The sequence below is a fragment of the Hyperolius riggenbachi genome, chromosome 6 (assembly GCF_040937935.1).
Source record: "Hyperolius riggenbachi isolate aHypRig1 chromosome 6, aHypRig1.pri, whole genome shotgun sequence".
Taxonomy (NCBI): Eukaryota; Metazoa; Chordata; class Amphibia; order Anura; family Hyperoliidae; genus Hyperolius; species Hyperolius riggenbachi.
The window spans coordinates 291,205,491-291,230,089 of NC_090651.1; the positions used below are offsets into that span (position 1 = coordinate 291,205,491).

General features: G+C 45.0%; 1 protein-coding gene across 11 annotated transcripts in view; it reads right to left on the bottom strand.

Moving 5' to 3' along the window:
- EPN1 (epsin 1) overlaps positions 1-23,924 on the bottom strand; it is a 128,789-nt gene extending 104,865 nt beyond the window's left edge. For 4 of the 11 annotated variants that reach the window (XM_068241037.1, XM_068241034.1, XM_068241033.1 and 1 more), the window contains exon 1: positions 23,760-23,924. The gene's annotated coding sequence lies outside the window, so the exon portion shown is untranslated. Of the gene's footprint in view, positions 1-18,077; positions 18,157-23,759 lie in introns of those variants that run through there. The other 7 variants (XM_068241040.1, XM_068241039.1, XM_068241035.1 and 4 more) reach the window with 3 other exon arrangements.
- Positions 23,925-24,599: the final 675 nt, after the last annotated feature.

The window sequence follows — 24,599 nt, forward strand, 5'->3', positions numbered from 1 at the left end:
AAACGATCGGAAATCGATCAGAAAGCAAATCGGACATGTTGGAAATAATCGATCTGACAGTAAATTGGCCAGAAAAATCTCCCAATGTGTACCCAGCATTAGAACCTGTGGATCTGAGATTGCAGGGATTGCTACACAGCTGCAACATTTCTTCATGTATCCAGGGCCCAGACGATGTATTGATTTAAATGTCAGTAATCAAGCATTCATTATGTTTTTTTGACTATGAAGTTCCTCTTTAAAAAGGGGCACTACAGGGAAAATTAGTAAAATTCTAAATATGTGCAAACATACAAATAAGAAGTACATTTTTTTCCAAAGTAAAATGAGCCATAAATTACTTTTCTCCCATGTTGCTGTCACTTACAGTAGGTAGAAGAAATCTGACAGAAGCGACAGGTTTTAGACTAGTCCATCTCTTCATAGGGGGTTCTCAGGGATTTATTTATTTTCAAAAGCACTTAGTGAATGGCAATCGCTCTGTCCAACTGCCAAAAAACTGTGCAGCGAGCAGGGAAGCTGGCCAGCATCATTGTTTTAGGGCTCGTTCCCACTATCGCGAATCTGCATGCGTCCAACGCATGCAGATCCGCACATGTAATGCAAGTGGATGGGCCTGTTTCCACTGTAGCGTTGTTGAGGTGCGTTTTTTTCAGCGGTAAAAAACGCACAAAAGAGCCAACGATTTCGCCTGCGTCAGGAATCCGTGCGAATCGCCGCTAATGTATTTAATAGTAAAAACGCATGCGTTTGTTACATGCGTTTTTACCCGCGATGTCGCACCTTTTTTTATTTTATTTTGCCCTGGCAGTGTCATGGTTAATTTCGCATGGCACCCTGCCATGCGAAATCGCATGCGAAATCGCGGGTAAAAACGCATGCGGAAACGCATCCGCATGCGTTTTTACAAGCGTCGGAATGCGGCCGAAATCGCGTCGCAACAGTGGGAACGAGCCCTAAATCCTTTTTAGGATATAGTGGAGCACCTCCTCTGCTTCTCATTCGATGTGCCACGGCCAGATCCGGCAGCACTCCAGATCAAACTTCAATGTATAGCAGGAAGCCGGCACCATCCATTTTAAAATGTTCTTTTATTGAATCAGATGCTTGTAATCCATTATAGCAACGTTTCAAAGCATACACGCTTCTTTGTCAAGCTAGGTTACAAGGCAAATACACTGAATGCATACACAGCACTTCCTTTTATATTACATGGACCTGTAAGCAACCAATCACACTTTCAGTCTTGAACCACCCATCATTGAAGCTCCTCATGGAGCGGACATGATGGGGAACTGCTAAGGTACTTACAGATTGGTCGGCAGTATGTGTCGTCACCTCTACGTTTTTTTAAAAATTGCTTGATTTTACTCTATGGCGGCGGTTAGCGGACTGCGTCCCACCTCTGCCTCCTCCCACTGCGCCGCCGTCATCGGCGGACCAGATGGGGAACGTCAGAGTCACTTCGGCCGGGCATGACGTGGCCAGTCACCACCCTCCCTCGTAGCGCAGGCCGGTCAGCGTGCGGTGCGTCATGAGCGGCGCAACGCCTACTGTAGATGTAAACAAACCTCTGCACCAAAGAGTATATAAACATATGGCCTAATTAATTGTAAAATATCCTGCATATAATTACATAAATAAAGGGGACAGCAGGGGTATGGCCCAAAGCGGAGAAAGCTTATCTTATAAACAGAACCTATTTTGCCCAATACATATGCCACACAGTGGCAACGCTCATATATTGCAAGTATGTATGCGTGCACCATACACACGTGCACGCATGCCAGAGGTAAACATCCTCAAGAGGTGGACCAGAGAGCCAAAGACACAGAAACCAGCATGAATCACATGGATCCCTCACATCATGGAGACAAGGGGAAACTCTAAACCATCACAACGATACAGTCAATCACCCATCTCCTACAAATCATGTCTACAGAAAAGGAATCAGATCTAATTCTCGATTGAGTCCCCTTGGCTCCATGGTGTCAAGTTTCTTGATCCAGTGTGCCTCTCTCCACAGTAACCGCTTCAACCTATCCCCTCCCCTTCTGGGCTGCAATACCTGCTCAATAATCATATATTTAAGTTGGCTTACATTATGTCTGGCCTGTCTAAAATGGTAGGGGACAGCTTGGTCTGTCAAACCTTCTCGTATGGCATGTTTGTGAGATGACAATCGCACTTTAATTTTTTGGGTTGTTTGACCTATATATAATAAGCCACAAGGGCATTTTAATGCATATACCACATATGTGGAATCACATGTGTGGCAAACCTGAATCTTGAATTTAGTACCCTTGTAGGGGTGGGTTATTTGGTCTCCTTTTATGACTGAACTGCAGTGCATGCAGGTCAGACACGGAAATGTGCCCCTACGTGAAAGGCTGATATGTGGTCCCATTTTAGCACTATCTGCATGTACCAGCCAGTCCCGCAGATTTGGGGCTCGTTTATAAGAAAACATGGGGGGGGGGGGATTTGTGAATTGTTTAATGTGAGGGAAGCTATCTGATAAAAAATGCCAATGTTTTTTTTACTATCCTTGCAATATCCTCACTCATAAGATTATACTTAGAGATAAATGGGATCCTACTGCCTATATCTTTTTTCTTTCTATACCCTTGTCCTGGCTTCTTCTCTCTAGCTCTCTGAACCACCTCCATGGGATAACCCCGCTGGATGAATTTTTGCTGCATTTCATCTAGTCTCCTGTCCTGAGTCTCACCCCCCTCCACTATCGTCCTTACCCTCTTAAATTGACTTATCGGTACCGATCTTCTCGTGGCCCACGGATGGAAACTCCCGTAATGAAGAAGTGATTTTACATCCGTGGGCTTTACATAGAGATCGGTGACCAACTGCTTCCCCTGAAAAAAAAAAAAAAAGCCGCTACCCCCGCAATGCGCGCACATATGTGTCCCGCTTGCTCGTTCCCTACCACTGTCTGAAGTATATGCACACAGGGAGCGGCTTGCTTGGCAGTTGGAAAAAGCGGTTATTTCCTACAATGCAATGAGAACCTCTGTGAACCGCACACAGCAAACTGTCAGATCCGGCCCTGTGTCCTAACTGCCCTGTCTGTGCACATGCTCAGTACAAAAAACAGCCATGGACACACAGCCATTCAGTTGATGACGCAGGGACACTTGCATTTTATTGTATAGGATAAAAGCCTTGCTGAGAATGCCCTATGAAGAGATGGACTAGTCCAAAACCTGTCACTTGTCAGATTACTACTACCTACTGTAAGTGACAGCAACATAGGAGAAAAGTAATTTATGGCTCATTTTACTCTGGAAAAAGCCTACTTATTTGTTATGTTTGCACATATTTTAAAATGTTTTGCCATAGAGTCCCTTTAAAGAGAATTTGTACTCTTACATTCTTACAATAAGAAGCATACCATTCTATTCATTATGTTCTCCTGGGCCCCTCTGTGCTGTTTCTGCCACTCCCTGCTGAAATCCTGGCTTGTAATTGCCAGTTTTAGGCAGTGTTTACGAACAAAAGACATGGCTGCTAACCAGAGTGTGATAGGCTGAGAGGAGCTCCATCTGTGACTCCCACAGAGCCTGCAGGGGGCCTGGAGAGGGTGTGTACAGATTATATCCTATCACAGAGCAGCACATTCCTGCCTGAGCCCGACAAAGCAGTCAGAGGAAAGAAGGTTAGATTATATAACAGAGATAATACAGCCACTGTGCAACTAGGAAAGGCTGCAGTAAGACAGACCACATTAGAACAGGTATAGGAACTTATAGAATAGAAGAAATAAGGCTGATAATTTTGTTACAGAGTCTCTTTAAGGGCTTGTGCACACCTAGGGTGTTTTCACTTTTTTAAGCACCGGGGATTTTCAAAATTGCCCTAAAAGCCCATGTGCACCGATTCCCTATGAGTGTTCACATCTGAGCGATTCGATTCTGATCCACTCACCAAAGCGCTGCCTGTACCATTTTTAGGGCGATTTGCCTCAATGGAAGGTATAAGTTAATCACAAAGTATTTGAAAAAACACATTGTATAGTGATTTCCCCAGCGTTTTCATTAAGAAATACATTATATTTATTCATTTCCGGGTGAAAGAAGTCACTTCCTGACTGACGTCAGGAAGTGAAAAAACAAACTCTCTGCAAAAGCGCTTAATTAAAATCTCAGCGCGCAGGTAAGCGCTGAGATTTTAATTAAAATTGTTGAAAAGTAAAATGAAAGCCATTGGGGTCAGTGATTTTGATTTTAAATGTGAACAAAGCCTTATGCCGGGCATACACGGCTCGATTTTGCCACTCGATTGTTTTGCAGCTCGATTTGGCAGTCAATTCTCTTATCTTCCGCTTGTTTTTCTTATCTTTAACCATTGTCTTCAATGCGGAATCGTGCGGCGAAACTACCGGGCAGGAGATCGGACATGTCTGAAATGATCTATTGAGCCATCCTAATGGCTCAAAAATCGAGCCGTGTATGCCCAGCATAAGAGTGTAATGAATATTACTTTAAAAAAAAAAAAACAACATTTCATTCCACTGCCCTCCCATATGGCATAAAATGTTTAACAATTTAAGTTTACATTGTAACGAGGCTTGTAAATACACAGCATTAAAAGACAACTGACGTGAGAGTGATATGGAAGCTGCCATATTTATTGCCTTACAAGCAACCCTGATAATCTTCTGCCTCTAATACTTTTAGCCACAGACTCTGAACAAGCATGCAGGAGTTTCCTGACATTATTTTCATGTCTGACAAGATTAGCTGCATGATTGTTTCTGGTGTTATTCAGACACTATTGCAGACAAATAGTTTAGAATGGCAGCCAGGCAACTGGTATTGTTTAAAAGCAAATAAATGGTAGCTTCCATATTCTTCTCACTACGGATGTCCTTTAATTCTTTCAACTGACGTACTTCAGATCTAGGCCCCTCAGTTCTAACCTCTACAGGGCCCACAACGACCCACAGAACTACCTATGTGACAGCAGAATTGGCACACGGCAGACTCAAATCTGAATCTTACAGCAAAGAAGCGATAGCAATCTAAACCTACAGAATTGAGCCAAAAACACAACTTAAAACCAAATGTCAGGTGAAAGGAAGATTTTCTGTCAAACTTAATACAGTAAAATTTGACAGAAAACTAATCTGCTCTGGAAATTTCACCTCAAGCAAATTCCTTATTATATTTTCCTTTGATAATGTTGGGGAAGGTTACAGATATTAAAGGACGTTTATAAACCTCCTATTAGTGCATCTTAGTATAAATAGGGCATTTATAAAATTACAACTATTACACTAAAGTGCACACCCGCATTTGAACCCTTCAGGCCATGGCGAAGTGGTTACAAATAAAATTACATACGGTATACGTCTTTATATCACTCTTCCCTCAAGTTTTCTTTAAAGGGATACTGTAGGGGGGGGGGGGGGGTCGGGGGAAAATGAGTTGAACTTACCCAGGGCTTCTAATGGCCCCCCGCAGACATCCTGTACCCACAGAGCCACTCACCGATGCTCCGGCCCCGCCTCCGGTTCACTTCTGGAATTTCAGACTTTAAAGTCTGAAAACCACTGCGCCTGCGCAGCTGCATCCTCGCTCCCGCTGATGTCACCAGGAGAGTATTGCACAAGCCCAGTATGGTCTTTGGTCTGCGCAGTATGCTCCTGGTGCCATCAGCGGGAGCAAGGACACGGCAATGCAGGCGCAGTGGTTTTCTGACTTTAAAGTCAGAAATTCCAGAAGTTAACTGTAGGCGGGGCCGGAGCATCGGTGAGTGGCTGCGCGGGCACAGGATGTCTGTGGGGGGCCATTAGAAGCCCCGGGTAACTTCAACTCATTTTCCCCCGACCCCCCTACAGTATCCCTTTAAAGGGTAACTTAACTGTTTCTAGAAGTGATTTCAAGCACTTACCAGATACTAAGTGTATCCAGTTGGCTTCCCTCATAGGTGAGTGTTTATGTCTTTAGGTTCGCCTTGGGTTCTCTTCAATGCAGAGGTGTAGCAATAGCCATAGCAGCTGCTATGGGGCCCTGGAGCAGATGGCGCGCAGGTGGTACTTAATGTGCTCACTATTAACTTTCTTGTGTTCCGCCACCCTGTATCAGTGCCCATGGACTATATGTAGTGTAGATTGCACGAGAATGTAAATCGCCAATTAACTCATATCCATAGGGTAGAGGCATAGCCAACGAGTGCCATCTGAGGGCCCCATGAAAGTTTTGCTATGGGGCCCTATAATCTCTAGTTATGCCACTGCTTTAATGTGTTTGAGACAGTCAGTTGTGCTGAGGTAGACCTGGTACACTGTTTTTTTTTACAAAGAACATTGAAAGTACCCTCAAATCTGAGACAACCATCAAACTATTATGAAGCTGGCTTTCATGGGGAAGACCAGGAAGGGAAGATCAAGACTTGCCTCTACTGCATAGGATAGGTTCCTAAAGGTGGCCACACACACACAAAATTCAATTTAAATTTCTTTTCAATTAATAGAATCACAATACATTTTGATTATAATATTTGTAAAATCTGACTGACCATTGAAACACACACGCGTTTAATTTTCCTGCCAATTTGGAATAAAAAAAAAATATTGGAAACTCTGAAAAAAATTGCTAGGGTCCATTGTTCTCCCGAGGCCCTTTTAGCTGGGTGCTCCACCCGGCTAGTTTTGGTGAGCACCCGGCTGTCATCAGCTCACCTTCTCCTATGCTGTAAGCAGAATTGTGCAGAGAAGCACCAGTCCTGTATTCTCATCTCGCGCCACCCGGCTACTTTTTCATGCCACCCGGCTGGAAGAAAATTCTGGGGAGAAAACTGGGGTCTATACATTAAGAAATTGATAATCTACCCCACACCATTAAACTTTCATAAAAACTGATTAGAAAAATCCACCACTCTTGAATGGAAATTAAAAACAAAACAAAAGAAATCCACAACCAATTGTTTTTATCAAGAGTGACCTTCACATTCAGCCAACCTAAACCCAACTGAGATTCTTTGGGATGAGTTGGATAGTAGACCAAGGGACCTCAAGGAACTACTTCAAGACTGTTGGAAAACGATCTGACTACTACTTGAAGCTGACAGAAAATGCCTAGAGTGTGCAACGTTCTCATCAAAGCAAAGAGTCGCCATTTTGAAGGATCTAAAATATTTATAACATTCTGGTCTGTTTAAAACTTGTTTACTGCTTGATGCATTTCTTCCTAGTTTTGGCATCTTCAATATGGATCTACAACGTAAAAAATAATAAAAAGATAGAAAAGCCATGAACCCATTAGCAGCTTCAAATGACATTTTTCATTTGAAAGCTGCTGTGCATTCTAACCTCCACCAAGTGCGTGGCGGAGAGCAGTTATATTTAGCTGCTTCAGGTGGCTTCTCTTCCTCCAAATCACGGCTCTAAACTTCAAACAGGTCTTCTGGGTCCCGATCACATGATAGGGCCAAGGAAACCGTGTCAGCGCTACAGCGCCACCCGGTGGTGGAAGAGACTTCCATCACCGGGTGGTGCTGTAACGCTGACATGGTCTCCTGAATCCCAATCACGTTATGTCATGTGATCAGAACCGAAAAGAAATGTTAGGATAACACCGCCACCATGATGGAGGAAGAAGAAGCCCATCCAGCCGTCCAGACAGATAACTATAAAAGCTCCCTGCCGCCAACCCTGTATACCCAGCTAAGCCTGCCAGGCCAGGGTAGGCATACTTCCCCAGCAGCAGGAAAAATGTGGCCCTGCAGCCAAATAAAGTTTTACTTTATAAAGGGTTATAAAAGGTGCATCCATACTTTTGACAGATGCTTAGTTATATTTGCATTTCAACACCAAGAAAAGCAGTGTCTATTTGCACTGCAAATTTGTTGAAAAACATTTCTATTTTAAAGTATTGCGGAGAGCACCTTTGAATTTCTACACCATCATATTATGACACCTATAAGCAATATGCTGAACAGGGCTTTTTTCACCGCCTTAGACAATGTATATCACGCATGTAAAGTCATAAAACCATCTTACATAATAAGTAATGAAGTTCTCAACAAGTGTAATTATGCTACATGTTTAAACACATCAGTTCCAATTTAACTGATCTTCTTTCCAGTACTTAATCACCTTCATTAAAATTTCCCATTTTTATCTCTTTTTCAAATCTTCCCTAAATCTGCAAGCAGACAGACACTTCTCTCTACAGAGGACTGGGCCCATAAGCGCTGAATGCACACAAAACCTTTGCCCCTTGCCGATCCTTTGTTAAAAAGGACAAAGTTCGGCGTTATTAGATAAGATAATGTAATGGATACCAGAATTCCACAAGCTGACATCATACAGCAATGAGGTCTAAGCCTCAGTGTGACAGCAACTTGCTTCATGTAAAAATATTACTTGAAAAATGTGGTAAGATGGAAGAGGAGGGAAGAGTAGGAGGAGGGAAGAGTAGGAGGAGGGAAGAGTAGGAGGAGGGAAGAGTAGGAGGAGGGAAGAGTAGAAGGAGGGAAGAGTAGGAGGAGGGAAGAGTAGGAGGAGGGAAGAGTAGGAGGAGGGAAGAGTAGGAGGAGGGAAGAGTAGGAGGAGGGAAGAGTAGGAGGAGGAAAGAGGAAGAGGAGGAAGTTGGAGGAGGAAGAGGAAGAGTAAAAGTAATGATAATCAATGGCTTATAATCTTATTTTTGTTTCAAGGGTGCGTACATATATGCGTTAAATACTATTTTTCCTCCAAGTTGCTACGAGAAGTAATTGAGAGTCCAGCGATTGCCAGAACCCCAATTACCCTGCGCTGGCCACGGACTATAGCATTACCGCTTTAGTGGTGCCCAACTCGGGCACTACCCTATGTGCTCTTAGTTTAAAGCAAGGACAGGCTAAGGGCTGACCAACTGTACAAACAAACGTACACATAATTCAGTTAGTGGGAATAACTGCCTGTCCAGGAAGATTGCTAGAAAAAAAAAAAAACATTAGGCAACTGGGGTTTTCACTGCATACTTTCAGAACAGGTGCAGGGAGATAAAACAGGAAAATCCAACCTCGGGGAAGGACCAAAGCCTGAGGGAGCCTTCTTCCGAATTCTTACTATTTAGCCGGTAACTTCACCTCTAAAATGTTAGGCTGCAGACATGGCCCTGGCAGAGGGTGCAGTAAAAATTCAGAAACCTCATTCCCCAAACTGACATAAGTTTCCCTGATCACTGTTCTGAGGAAAATGTATGGATGGTAAAATAGATATTGTGGATTCCTTTATCATAGAAACACTTTCAAAAGTTTGTTAATAAGCTTGTAAACATTTGTCTAACTTGAGGCAGGGAACACACTACATGCGTTTTTGCGCGTTTTGCCGCGAACGGCAAAACGCGCACGATTTTAGAGGCTATTGAAAATAATAGCCTAGCTCGGGAAACGCTGCGCCGCATGCGTTTGTGCGCGTTTGCGTTCGCGTTTTTTTCCGCGTTTTGTAGCCGCACAGTTTTCTGCTTTTTTCCGCACATTGCATGACTACATGCCATGCAAACGCAGAAACGCAGAAACGCACGCGGAAAAACGCACGCGTTAGACGCGACCGCAAAACACGACGGAAACCTGGGAAACGCAGGGGAAAACGGCCCTGCAAGTGTGTTCCCTGCCTCAGCGATACATAAAAATATTATTAAATATTTGGGATCTAAAGTAAACACAATTCCATCATTATATGAAAAAAGTGTGTAAGTGTGTAAGTGTGTGTGTGAGTGTGTAAAAATTCTCGGTACCACCTGGCTTCAAGAAGATCCTGGCCTGCCCTGAATGTCACAAATTCCCTGGTCTGGGGAAGCAACATACTTCACTGTGTCTGTCTTAAAGTGGACCTGAACTCAAAACTCCTCTTAGCTCTAAAAGATACACAACAGCATAATAACCTTTAAACAAAAACATTTCTTTGTTACAGCTGATAGAAATCCTAAAATAAATCTGCACAGTTTCTACTTACTGATTCATGGAAGCAGACATATTGTTTACAGCCTGTATTTTCAAATGGGCTTATCTGCTATAGGTAAGTCATGTGACACAGGGGAGAGATCAAATTACAACTAGTGACTACACAAATGAAGGTGAATTACACAGGCTAAACTCTTTAAATACATACAGGGTGCATTTCTGTATGTTTTCCTTCTGTCCAGTACAAGAGTTCCGGTCCACTTTAAGGCTCATACACACAGGGTACGGCAACGTAAAAAGAGGGATATGGAGGCTGCTAAATTTATTTACTTTTAAACAATATCAGTTGCCTGGCTGTCCTGGTGATCCACTTCCTCTAATACTTTTTAGCTATAGACCCTGAACAAGCATGCAGCAAATCAGAGGTTTCTGACAAGATTGTCAAAACGGACAAGATTAGCCGCATCCTTGGTACGAGTGTAATTCAACCACTACTGCAGCCAAAAAGATCAGTAGGGCTGCCAGGCACCTGGTATTGTTGAAAAGGACAGATATGTCAGCCTCCATATCCCTTTCACGTCAGCCACTTCCTTCTGAAGATTTACAAAGTTGTAATTCCAACAAAAGTTCTGTTGTATCACATCCCCCTGCAGTCTGCACAGAATAAGGATACGGAATAAGCAGCAGCATCACCATATACAGCCACCGCTGTCTTCTACTTCAGCAAGATCTTCAGGTCATGTGACCATATTTTTAAAAAACGAATGTATCTGCAGATGCGTATTAAATTTTTTTTAAAAAAAAGTAACCATTGGAGATTCTGATTACCAAGCTATCAGATATTACATTTAGAACTCTGCCTACAGCTGGGCAAACCCCCTATAGACATAGAAGCACAAAGGTGCCCACACAACTAGTTCTATAAAAGTCACAAGCACGAGTATACAGGCAAACGTCAGCCGGTCCCCGCTTCCCCGATCCCTGCTTTGTGTCCTTCCTGGCCTTAGCAAGCCTGTGTCACCTGCAATTCCTTCCATTACCTATACAAGACAAGCAGCCAGACCAGTCTCTCTTGTGCCACCTTGTATATTACAAGAGTTATGCCCCCTCTCTGCTTGTGTTGGTAGTCCTCGCAAAGAGAACAAAAAATAAATAAAGACTATACAGGCATGTCACATAGCAACAGCAGGCATGTACTGTTCAGTGGAGGGATGGACATGGCAGCTTTTGCTTCTGGCGGGCGAGGCAAGAACCGTGTGCAAGTGTTTTCTACGGACAGCAACAAGTGACATTAAGCTGTAAGTATATGCAGCTAAATGGCAGCGTTTGGTACCACCACAAGTGTCACATTTGACACTCGGAACAAAAAAAACAAAAAAAAACACAAAAACTCACGTTGTGTTTGAGTTCCAGGGCTGTGAAGTACAAATTTAATCAATCTCAGTTTATGAAACCACAGACTCCAGGAACCTAAAAAAATTCTCTGACTCCTTGACTGACTCCATAGCCCTGCTGAGCATGGCGAAGGAAACATGGGGAGGGCTGCCTGTCCACCCCCTGCGCCAAACACTAGCAAGCACCCGGCAAGTGGTTGGGAGCAGCTGACAGGCAGTGAATTCAACGCCTTCAGTTGCTTGTGGAAAAAGAGGCCTTCGACATACAGCATGCCGGATCTTTAGGCAGTGCAGAACATGCTAGATTCATGCTAGATTCCCTGTCGAGAGGGCACCAAATCACCACCCTCAACATAGAAAAGGAGTGCGTCTTCCCCTTGCCCCCCCCCCCCCCCCCCATTCTCTTTATTCCTCCTGCAGCATGGCAGGAGTTTCTGAACAGTCTTTTGGCATCTATGCTCCAAACATACCGTTATCAAGGCTATGAAGAACATGTTCAGCTTACTGTCACTTTTGGAAATCCTTAGCTGGATACTGTCTAAATTGGAAAGATAAAGGTCACTCATATTAAACTGCAAAAAGACTTGTAAAGCACAGAAGTAGGTGGACTTTATCTTATGTAAGTGGAATTTCCATATAAATGATTTCCAGTGGACCGATCACGACCAACGCATCTTCATGACTGACATCACCATGAATGAATGATGCTTAATAAGAGCGTGAATCAGCTCCTGTGGCGATTTTCCCTTCAAATGAAGGTTAATTTCTAAAAAGATTACTGCAGCAGTATAGTCAATACTAATATAGAAACCTGGGGGAAGCACAGGGTGACTAATATAGGAAAGCAGCATAATGGAGCATGCTTATTAATGGTCACAAACTGTTGCATATCTATAAAAGAGCTGAAAAAAAAAAATCACAAACTGGACCAAGTCCACAAAAGTCTATTATAGTGTAGTCTATCTATACTGCAATCTGGATTTCGGCCTGCCCACTCAACCGAAACGGCTCTCACCAAAGTGGTCAATGACCTTGCCTTAGCTAAAGCTGAAGGTAAATACACCATTCTCCTCCTCCTTGACCTTTCAGCAGCTTTTGATACAGTAGATCATCCCCTACTCCTCCAGTCCCTCCAATCCATGGGCATTCACGATCTCGCCCTGACCTGGCTTTCATCCTACCTCTCCAACCGCTCCTTCACGACCTCCTTCAATGAGTCCTCGTCCACCCCCAACCACCTCTCAGTGGGAGTCCCCCAAGGCTCAGTCCTTGGCCCCCTACTGTTCTCCCTATACACATCCTCCATTGGCAAGGTTATCTCCTCCATGGGTTTTAACTATCATCTGTATGCAGATGACACCCAAATCTATCTCCACATCCCTGACATATCCACCACTACCATGGACAAGGTCTCCTCCTGCCTATCTGCCATCTCCTCCTGGATGTCCGCTAGGTCCCTAAAACTAAATCTAGACAAAACGGAATTTATGATCTTCCCACCCCGGTCATCCCTGGACCTCCCAGATGTGCAGGTCACTGTTAACCACACTACTATTCACCCTACCTCTCAAGCCCGCTGTCTGGGTGTCACCCTGGACTCCGCACTCTCCTTCACTCCCCACATCCAAAACCTCACAAAGTCCTGCAACTTCCACCTTCGTAACATCTGTAAGATTCGCCCTTTCCTGACCCCTGCCACCACCAAACTTCCTCATCCATGCCCTCATAATTTCCCGCCTCGACTACTGCAATGCCCTTCTGTCTGGACTCCCTAAGACCCGAATAGCCCCACTGCAGTCCATCATGAATGCGGCTGCCAGAATTATCCACTCCTCCCATCGCTCCACCAGGGCGGCTCCCCTCCGTGAATCCCTCCACTGGCTTCCTATCCAGTCCAGAATCAGATTCAAGATATTGTGTCTGACCTACAAATCCATCCACAAAACCTGTCCAACCTACATTTCTGATCTTACTCAGAGATACACACCAAGCCACTCACTCCGCTCCTCCAATGAACTTCGCCTGACCGTCCCCCGCATCACCCAGTCCCATGCACGCCTCCAAGACTTCTCAAGAGCCGCTCCGACACTATGGAACTCCCTACCTCCACCCATTAGGGCAGCCCCCTCCTTCAACACCTTCAAGAAGGCCCTCAAAACTCACCTTTTCACTCTTGCCTACCACCCCTCACAATTGCTCTAAACCCACAGCCGAACTCTGGTCCCCTACCTCTAGTGTCCCTACCTCTCCCTCTAGATTGTAAGCCTTTGGGCAGGGTCCTCACTCCTTTTGTGTCCTACCTGATCATTCACCTCTATTACTGTGCACCCATGCTATGCATTTGAGTGAACCTAACTTGCCTAACTCCATGCTCCCATCCAGTGACTGACTAAGCATTACCTTGTACTCATACTGTGCTGTGTGATCTGGTTTTCTTGTATTCCTGTATTGTCATATTGCTGTTTGTCACCCCTAAATATTGTCTGTAACCTAAATTAATGTCCAGCGCTGCGTAATATGTTGGCGCTTTATAAATACAACAAATAAATAAATAGTCCTACTTCATGGGCAGGGGGTGTGTCTAGGACTAGATTTTCAAATGCAAACAAAAAGGTGGGCCTGCCAGAGGATGGGGCCACAAAAAAATAATGCGGCCGAGTGACTGCATCCCGGGGGCCACATCCGGCCCATGGGCTGCCAAATGGATATCCTGGTCGATTATCCCATCATCACATTCCCACAACATTAGCGCAAACTGTCTCCGCACCAGATGCAATACATTTTGTTTCCAATTTGCTGCTTCGCCTTTGCACACATTCACTATTGCAGGACAACAATCAAATCTCTGCTGGCGATAATCTATTTCTTACAGTTCACTTTTACAGTTGTATTTTTCTGTTATGTTTAACCTCCTTGGCGCTATGATTCTTTCCAGACTTTAGGGTCTAAAAGCAGTACAATTTAATTTTGTGCTCTCAGATCCTAAAATCTGGAAAAAAAATAATACCCCAGGGAAATTTCCTGCAGCCCCTGCAGAGAACTCCCCTCCCGGGATCCAGCGCTGCATTTCTTCCTCCTTTATTCTGGTTGAACACAATTTGACAGTCCATCAAAAAACTATAAAATTCTTGGTTGGTTTGAATCTTCCACCATGTCCAATGTGCGCAGGTCAGGAGCGCTTTGGCACCAAGTCCTCCTTCCAGGATGTCCTGCGCACCGCACAGAAATGCATGCAACACCATGTTTCTCAAACTGACAGTAACAAAGCCCATAGATCGGAATGTGGTACATTAGAATCAATGCAGAAAGCTGTACCTAGCAAAGCGAACAGCGCAATGCGCTGTGAAAAGCGCACAGCAACGTCCCTTATGTGAAACAGACCTTACTACTCAACCTGCATCTGTCAGCCAGAACACCTTTTATCTACGAGCTGCAGAGAAACGATACAGAACATCCACAAATCAAAGTTCACACATCTCTGCGTTGCCAGTGCAAGATTCAGAAAATGACAGGGCAGGGAAATGACACTGACATGGTTACAAATAATGCAGAGTCACTTCCTCAATGTTTCAAGCAAACCTTCACAGAAGGAAGGAAGGAATAACTAGAATGCAGGAGCAATCGCTAGGCAATATGCAAACAACTGCATCAACATACCCCTCATAATGCACTGTACTGGTTAGTTGGCCAGCTCAGGATGAAGGAAGCTTCCCAGACAGGAAGTGGCCAAATATCTCTAAGACACTGCAACAAATTAGTTTTTTTTTTAAACCACAGTAGGAGGGCGAGATGGAATTATTAACCAGTTTTTATTGCTGTCCATCGCCTGAAGTGAGAAGAATGTGGAGGCTGCCATACTTATTTCCTTATTTAACAATATCAGTAACCTGGGAGCCCTGCTGATCTTTTTGGCTGCAGTATTGTCTGAATAACACCAGAGGGAGGGCTCGTGTGAGAATAAGGTTAGGCTAGGCCAGTGTTCTCCCTAGAGCCTATTAGCCAGGCACTTCGCAAGGCTAAATTTGGTGAGCGCCCGGTTGCAGCAGAATCGCTTCCTTCCACACTACTGTGAGATTGATTCCGTACAGTGGGCAGTGGCTGTGTCATTACAGCCAGCCTGCTGTCACTCAGGGATACTGTTCCTGCCCACCTCCTCAGTTCCAGTCCGTCAGAGGTTTGGAGGGATGGGATAGTACAGCAACTGGTTCCTTCCTTCGGCTCAGGAAAAGTCTCCCCCTCCCACTAGTGGTGTTAGCCTGTCAAAGCTGCTGCTTCAGCAGCGAGAAGCGCGACCCGTTTTCGTTTTTTTAATGCAAGTCAATGGGATCATTTAAAAAAAAATAAAACTACCCTAGATGAAATCCACACCAGTAATTAGAGACCAACACCAAAAAAAATGGAAAGAAGTTAGACTACTGTATGTATCTTTATTGCCCTCTTTGTCCTCACCTTTTGTCCCTGGGGACTTTAGGAGCATACATGTTTGTGCATGGGGTAAAAACGCTAGTCAGCACTCTTCTCCTGCTCCTAGTGTATATCCAGCAGCAACAATCACAGATAGCAACAGCAAGTTTGAACCCACTTCATATTTCACCAGCATCTATTATGAACCTGCTCCAAGCCCTTTATAAGCACCCAGGGTGAGATCTCCATCCTCAACCCCATCAGCTCGCAAGGGTGAGATCCTCCTTCCTCACCCCCATCAGCAACACCAAGGCTTAGATCTCCCTCCTTACCCAGTGTAGCCCCTTCATTGGTGCCCAATATATCTATTGGGTATTTTTTTGTAGCCACTAGTTTGCAGCTTTGGCATGACCCTCCCCTTCCACCTATTGTGACCTGAATTCCCCACCCAGCTATAAAATTATTTCTGGGGAGAAAAGTCTATGAAGAAGGCAGCGTCTGCATGTCTGGGCACCTGATCAGGCAATTTAAAAATGATTTGACAGTAGCTGATCGGATAAACATATTTAGGAAAACCTATGTGTAGTATGTTTGTAGTTTGCCAGGCTCTGTCTTAATGCTGCAAGATCAATGGTCTCAGTGTTATTTACCTGATCCAATGCCCCTCTGCTCGGCCACACAGTTGTGCGCATGGATACAATCTGCCAAAGCGTTTTGGGAACCCCTGCATGCGTTGCTGTGGCCTGCCTCCAGCTTGGTGGCTGCTGAGTTGGGTACGGGCCGTGGCAACGCAGATGGAGTGTTGAGAAAAAAAAAACTGGCACATATAATTCCGAGGGGGGGGGGGGGAGAAAGCAAACAACTGCCTGGATGAATTGCATTGCACCAGGTAAGTATTCTACTTTATATACTCTTAAATGTACCAAAGATGGCACACTACAAAGATTTTTTAATTACACAGGGTTTCCCCCAGCCCCATAAGCATGCCTGAGTCCCTCGCCGTTCTCCTGTGGTCCGCCGTTTAGCTGCAATCAGTCCCCGTAACTGGCTCAGTCACATGAGTCAAGATCTTCAGAGCATCAGCGGACCTCCCACGCATGTGCATAAGACCCTGATTGATGAGACTGAGCCCGTTACCGGGGCAGATTGCGGCTCAACGGAGGCACATGGGAGGTCGGCATGGGACTCAGACGTGCTTATGGGGCTGGAGGAAACAGCCGGTTAATTAAGCAAATATTTCTAGTGCCCCATCTCTGGTTTCCTTTAACATGAGAAATATATCACTAGTATGTACTTATGCAGCCTATAATACAGATCTTTGTTATTTACACTACACCAACATATCACTCTACAGTAATAAGTAACTGCAGCCATCCATGGAATAAAAATGAATAGCAATTTCTCCAGATCTGTGCAGCGGAACTGCAATTTCTAGACATTCTATACTCCAAAGAATACTGTTGCCATGGCTACAAAGCAATGCAATATGAGCCGTCAGTTCTAAAAATGGAAAAGAAAATTTCAGACAGAGAAATAACAACAAGACACGCTGATCTAAGTCTATGGCGATTTTATAACAAAAGCAGAGCTTCCCTTTAAATGTATCATGTCATCTCCCCATTTCAAGCAAATCATTTAGCTCCATACATAGCAACATCCTAAAAATCAATCTCCACAATAGCACAGCATGACAGGGCGACGTGCTCATATGACTGGCATAATTTAGCAATGCAATTATCAGCCCTGATTGATTAGAAGATAAAATCTTTTTAGTCAATAGGAACATCACATCTGGGGAAAAAAATACTCAATTTCTATAAAAATAACCCTATGGGACAGATAAATACTCTGATGCATATACTGCCATTACAAAAGTGCAGACTACATCAAATGCATGTTACACTAGTCTACATTTTTTTAAAGGTCTCCGTCCATCAGCTGCGAGGAGGACAATAAATGTACAATGAAGCCAAACAGGAGACTGAAACTAATGTCCTGTATAGCTTCAGTGCTGTTTCCTGTTAACCTTTTTCTGCTGAGCAAAGCATTGTCACACAGACAATATCTGCAGGACCCAATAAAAGTCAGCAGAATTGAACCCTCATACAGATGTAGGAGTACCATGTGAATTAGCACATTCACCGCTGATAACCACGCTAATAGTAGTCATTCTCTCTGAAGCCCCCTACTGACACATGTGTCTTTTGCTATGTGAAAGCATGCACGCGATTTAGCTGACGGGAAGACATCTATTTAGTACCAGTAACGAGCAGAGTATTGTAAAATGAATCATGTAAAATTAAAAGCCTTAAAAAAAAGCTGCCACTGCAGTGTTCTCCCTAGAGTCTATTAGCGGGGCGCTCCGCCCACCTGAAATTCCTCACCGCCCGGCTGCCAATCAGCCGCCATCCGCAGCGGAACTGCTTCTGCAGGCAGCCCGCTGTCGCTCATGGACGCTATACCCGCTCTACGCCTCAATTCCTGTCTGTGGGTGGTAAGGAGGGAGGGACAGGGGAAGTACTGTATTGACGTTGTCATGCAGCTCAGGAGACTCTGCCTCTCACTACCCTGCCTGTTGGCCAGTCACATTAGAGCTTCACCAGTGGGGGGCGTGCCCTGTCGCGTGGGTCAGCTAATGTGCTACTGGCTGCTATCGATGCTTCAAGCCGCGCTGGGTCTGTGTGTTTTCCTGGGTAAAAGCGGTGGGAGAGGGGAGAAAACAAGGATGCTTTCCCGAGGGGCTCCTTAGAGTGATCTTATCAGTCATCCACTGGCATGCTGGCCTCTTGTTTTCAAAGTAAACATCGGAGAATGCTAGACAGACAACGGGTGAAGGACTCTGTCCCCTCACGCTGTAAACTTAACTTCCTTCCCACGTGTCTGTCCAGAAATGAAACAGCGAGGTGAGAAATCATGGCGGGGGGGGGGAGGGGAGTGAGCTGGGGGATACAGCTGCTGCTGACCTGTGAAAATCTATTTACACTGCTACACAGCTCATTGTGCTTTCCCCAGCCAAGCTGTCTGCAAAGCTGATACACACACACACACACCCCCCTGCATCTTAATAACAATCATCTGGTACAGCAGGCATTGGTTATGATCTCAGTCCAAAAGGTCCATATCCACATAAAAATTAAACAGCATGACATTACGTAATGATCATTTAATGGAGATTCGTTATACAAGTTGCAGATGGCTTACGAACCGTGGTGCTCACTTTTTTTTTTTTAAAGGACCGTTCTGATGGATCACAATGGAAATGATCGTTCAAACGAAACAATAATTTCTACTAAAGTCAATGGACTTTAGCAAAACATGGTTTCATTTGAACGATTGCCTACGTCCTGTTGGTCACATAACTCCGCTACCAATGTTCAAAGATAGATCATGGAACAATTGTTCATAATGGAATTCCGTGATCTATCTTTTCGTGGGTACTCCGTTTTAGTCTTAAATTGCTACGAAGTGTACAAATTTCCAGCTGTAGCTGCTAATCGCAGCTTTCAACATAGGTGACTATGTTTGGACCCAAAATAAATTTGCCGCTTCGATGTGACCCTGCCTTTCCACCCAGCATGACCTTTCTTCACCACCCGGCTACTTTTTCATGCCACCCGGCTGGAAAAAATTTCTGGGGAGAACACTGCACTGCATATAGACTTCAGCAGAAAAAAACTGTACTTGGGTTGGACAGCAGCAGATAAGACAGTTCAGTTGATCGTTCATTCTCTTTCTGCAGCACGACACTGCAATAAAACCACGACTTGGACAGCAGCTTTTCAAAGCAATCCATTCAATCCCCCCAAGCTTTATTTAGCAAAATCAACGACACAATCCAAATCTGTCAAAACAACAGCATATGTCTCCCCAGGAAATGAAGATACTGCAGCTGACTATGGTAGGCGTAGGTGTGTGGAGAGAGGAAATGTTCTGTGTTCAAAGGACTGGCCATGAGAAATAAAGCAACTGCTTCAGAGTAACAATCCATGCCATGTCAAAAAACCTCATGCATGTAAAAAAAAGTCAAGCCTGAACCAGATTTCTACTAGAGATAGTCTGCAATGTGAAATCAGATATCTCAGTAGCAGAATAAAGAGGAAGGAAAATACTTGTTCTCATCATACAAGGTTTACTTGAATGACTAAAACAAAAAAAACAAAACAAAAAAAACAAGCAGAACAGGAGTGCCTCCACAGACAATCATATACTGGAAATGAAAGCAGCATCACTTCCCTGCCCTCCCCCTCTTAGAATGTATCCCCATGGAGTCTGTTCAACACGCCTCTATTCTGCACTCTTGCATCTTACATACACACTGTGCAGCTCAGTGGGAATGCCTCTCTAGTCACTAGTGTTGATCGAACACCCAGTTATTCGGGGTCGGGTCGGCCGAACATGGTCCAGATGTTCGGGATATTCGGCAAAACACCGAGCCTAATGGAAGTCAATGGGGACCCGAGCATGCCTGCTGTGCTGGCCTGAAAAAACTTGCAAAATGAGGGAAACTTCTGCAAAATGGGTTGGAAATAGTGGAGGGGCATTTACACATAGATCTTAGGCTCAGAATAAAAGCAGGGACTCATGTTTACAGAGCAGTGCGCCAATTATACTTGACTGCCAATAAAACAAATAAAACTCCCAAAAAAAGGCATACGTGTATGGGGAAAAACTGCATGCTTAAGGCCAATGCAGTTTATCGCCATGCATTTATAAATTTTATACAAATGAGATCATGAAAAGGCAGGGGCTCTGTGGCTGCTGCTGGGCCGCTGGCATTGGTGAGGCAGGGGCTCTGTGGCTCCTGCTGGCAGTGGTGGTGAGGCTGGGGCACTGTGGCTGCCGCTGGCAGTGGGGGTGAGGCTGGGGCTCTGGGGCTGCTGCTGGCAGTGGTGAGGCTGGGGCACTGTGGCTGCTGCCAAATGCCAATGCCTGGCAGTGGTGAGGCTGGGACTCTGTGGCTGCTGCTGGGCCGCTGGCAGTGGGGGTGAGGCTGGGGCACTGTGGCTGCCGCTGGCAGTGGGGGTGAGGCTGGGGCACTGCGGCTGCCGCTGGCAGTGGGGGTGAGGCTGGGGCACTGCGGCTGCCGCTGGCAGTGGGGGTGAGGCTGGGGCACTGCGGCTGCCGCTGGCAGTGGGGGTGAGGCTGGGGCACTGTGGCTGCCGCTGGCAGTGGTGGTGAGGCTGGGGCACTGCGGCTGCCGCTGGCAGTGGTGGTGAGGCTGGGGCACTGCGGCTGCCGCTGGCAGTGGTGGTGAGGCTGGGGCACTGTGGCTGCCGCTGGCAGTGGTGGTGAGGCTGGGGCACTGTGGCTGCCGCTGGCAGTGGTGGTGAGGCTGGGGCACTGTGGCTGCTGCTGGCAGTGGTGGTGAGGCTGGGGCACTGTGGGTGGCCTGGCTCGCAGTGCTGGCACCTAACCGCCAGCTCTGTCTCCTACCTACCCCAAGCTAAACCCCATTGTGAATGGCAGAGCGAGCGTGCGTTTGGGTAGTTATATACCCGACCACGTGACCCGCTCGGCCAATCACAACTATGGTCACAGCCAGCTAGGCTGTGTGACCATAGCTGTGGAAAAAGCATTGTCGCGGCTTATTGGCTGCCTGCAAGGCGCCAATAAGCGAGGGGAGGACACCGAACAGCGCGACCGAGCACCATTCGATCAACACTACTAGTTACCAAAACATGGCACAGCAATTTCTAAGAAACATCTGATACAAATAGCGATGCTCCCCCCCCCCAGCAATTGGAGGCGCTGGTCTAGTTTAGGGCACTCAGCAGGAAATCTCATAGAGAAATTCCACTAATGTGATTGGGTGGACAGCACTCTCTTGAACCTTTAGATTTTAGATTGGTCGTAGACCACAATATTCAGCCAATTACAACGCTCCGTACTGTAGAGAGGCTGTGACTGGAGAACTGTTCCCTGTGAGGTTCCCTAAACTAGACTAGTGCGCTACATTGAAACAGACAGAACACAAACGTTAAAAAGGACTGCTACCTGTGACAACTTTCATTACAAGTCAGAAGAACTTGTATGTAACTTGAAGCGCAAAGGTTGGGAGCACAACATACAAATATGACAGACACATGACAGACTTATCACTGCAATCAATAGAGCCATAACTGATAATACTGATATATGGAATGCTTGGCAGAATACTTCTGACATTGCCCAGTGATTCATAAAAATTGTTTATAGGATTAGATTGTGAGCCCCTCTGAGGGACAGTTAAGTGACAAAACAATATACTCTGTGCAGCGCTGTGGAAGATGTTGGCACTAAATAAATACTAAATAACAGGGTATCAATTAAGCAGACCATATACTAGGCAATCTGATGTCAAAATCAATCATCAATCTAACCACATTTAGATCTTCTACTAGCCTGCTTGAACAATATATGTAGTGTTACAGCCAGTCTGTTTGTCCTCATATTGCATAGATATTGGTAAGAATGTACAGTGACATTGCATAGTGTGTGGCTAGCCAACGAAAGCATGCTTTGCATGGAGTAATAAAATGGAGAACATTAGGAGAAACTAGCACAACGCTATGTGTACAAACAGTACCTATATATGCAGTGACTGGCACAACGCTAAGATAGCATGATGCAAAATGGCTATATGGCACTAGTATGGTTGAGGTAACCCAGCAAGAAAGTACATAGGGAAATTGCACTAATGTGATTGGTTGTGCAGTGCCCTCTAGAACTGCTAAGTTTCAGATAGGTGGTAGCAATTGTGGTTAGCAATAATACACCCACATTATTCAGCCAATTAGAATGCTTTAAGTTGTAGATAATGCTACGATGATTGGAGAACTGTTCCCTACAGATTTTCTCACTTGATTACCTAAACCATACTAGCACTGGCTATATTGGCAAATGATAAGATTGACTGTTTCACTGACTGGTGTGACCAGAAACAAGGACAGACAAATAGGGCAATAATTGGGATGAACATGGACAAGCAGGATTACACACGTGGTCTGAAATTAATAAATATTTTCTTTTAATTTATAATCACCAGAATTATAAGGTAAAAACAAATATCTGCACGTCTAATCTAGTTCAAATGACTAATGATTACTGAGGCAATAGTATACTTTGGGGGACTCAACAGGAAATCTCATAAGGAAATCCCACTAATGTGATTGGGTGGATTGCACTTACTGGAACTTTAAAGGTTTCAGATAGGTTGTAGTAAGCTACGCCCACACTATTTAGCCAATCACGCTTCATGCTGTAGAGGGTGCTGTGATTGGAAAATTGTTCATTAGGTTTCCTGTTGGGTCCCCTAAAGTAGACTACCACCATAACTTATCTGACAGCTTGATCACTTAAGCTGGTACACACATTGAATTTTGATTGGCCAATCTTGCCGCTCACATGTAGTAAAAAAAAAAAAAAGCTTACCTACACAACCTGTTCATAGTATGCAAAATCTCTTGGCCTTCCTATTATATGAAAGTAGTAAAATTGGCCAATCAAAATCATGTGTGTATGCACCCTTACAAATCCGATCAGCCCTGTGCAAAGATCAGTTTTAGTCCCGACTAGTTAGTTATTCTAGAGCAAAAAAAAACAAAAACACATACATACATATATATGTGAAATCCCATCTTTAGCTTAAATGGGAGCATGGTGCAATGAATGAGATAACCAGCCATATGGGGCTAGGACTGAAATTAACAGGAGCACTGGGCGATGACTGGTATGGCCACATGGGCCAATGACTAAAACACACATTCCATATAGAGAAAATACACTGAGTACACATCCTACATCAGACAAGAACACATAGGGTAACCAGAGCAATGGATGAATGCAGGGGGCAATGACATCGCCTGTCTACAGCAGGCGATGACTGGCAGAACACTGGCCACACTGAGCGATGGCTGTGCTGATTATGCCTGCAGGACATTGGCTGACTACAGTCAGGCAATCACCGGAAGAATGCAGTCTCTATGGAGCTATAAGTCAGTGAGCAGCCTTAGCTCCAGATGCAATGACTGGCAGAAGCTGCTGCTGCCCTCCCCGTCCCCAGGCGTCATGTACCTGCCCGCTGCTCGTCCACTGCTATGCGGAGACCTTACACAGCTGCCGCTCGGCCTCCCTTCCGCTGTCTTCCGTTACACGGCCAGCAGGCAGCAGAAGACGCCCCGCAGCCTACGCCCTTTCACCCCCGGATGGAGAACCAGAGGAAGGAGAGGGATTGCTGGCAGTCTGACGCAAGATGTCGTCGCTTCCGCCCTTCTCATGACGTCACGGCCGCACCTACTTCACACAAATCTTTATTGACAATGAGGGTTCTGTTGAACGAACACGCAGCTTCTTTATTATTTGTACTGAGGACTGTGTTTTATACCTATGTGAAAATATCATTGCGTGCACAGCTGCAGAGCAGGGACAAGGTCCTCCAGCACCCAAGGCTGAGACACCAAAGTGCGCCCCTCCACCCCTCCCACCCCAGCTGTCACTCACTGATTGCTGTTAGACTAAGAGGGCCACAGGGCCCACAACCTCCCCAACACCTTAATATCTAGTTATCTAGCTTGCAGTCATTGCTATGTATCCCCTTTTCTTATTTATTTCTGCTTCATACACAATTAGGAATGACAGCTGAATGAATTGTGCGTCCCCTCCTACACGCCCTGAGGCTGGAGCCTCTCCAGCCTATGCCTCGGCCCGGCCCTGCACAGCTGTATATCTGTAATACTCTACATAGAATTTACGCTGCAGCAGCTTCATACATGACATTATCTGAAGTTGAGTTTTATCTCACAGGGTTTTTTTTTAATTAAAAAAAATACTAAACTACTGTAATTTTGATCCATTAGATACACAGCGGAGCTAGACTGGCTAACCAAATATGGAAGCTGCTGATTAATTAGACAT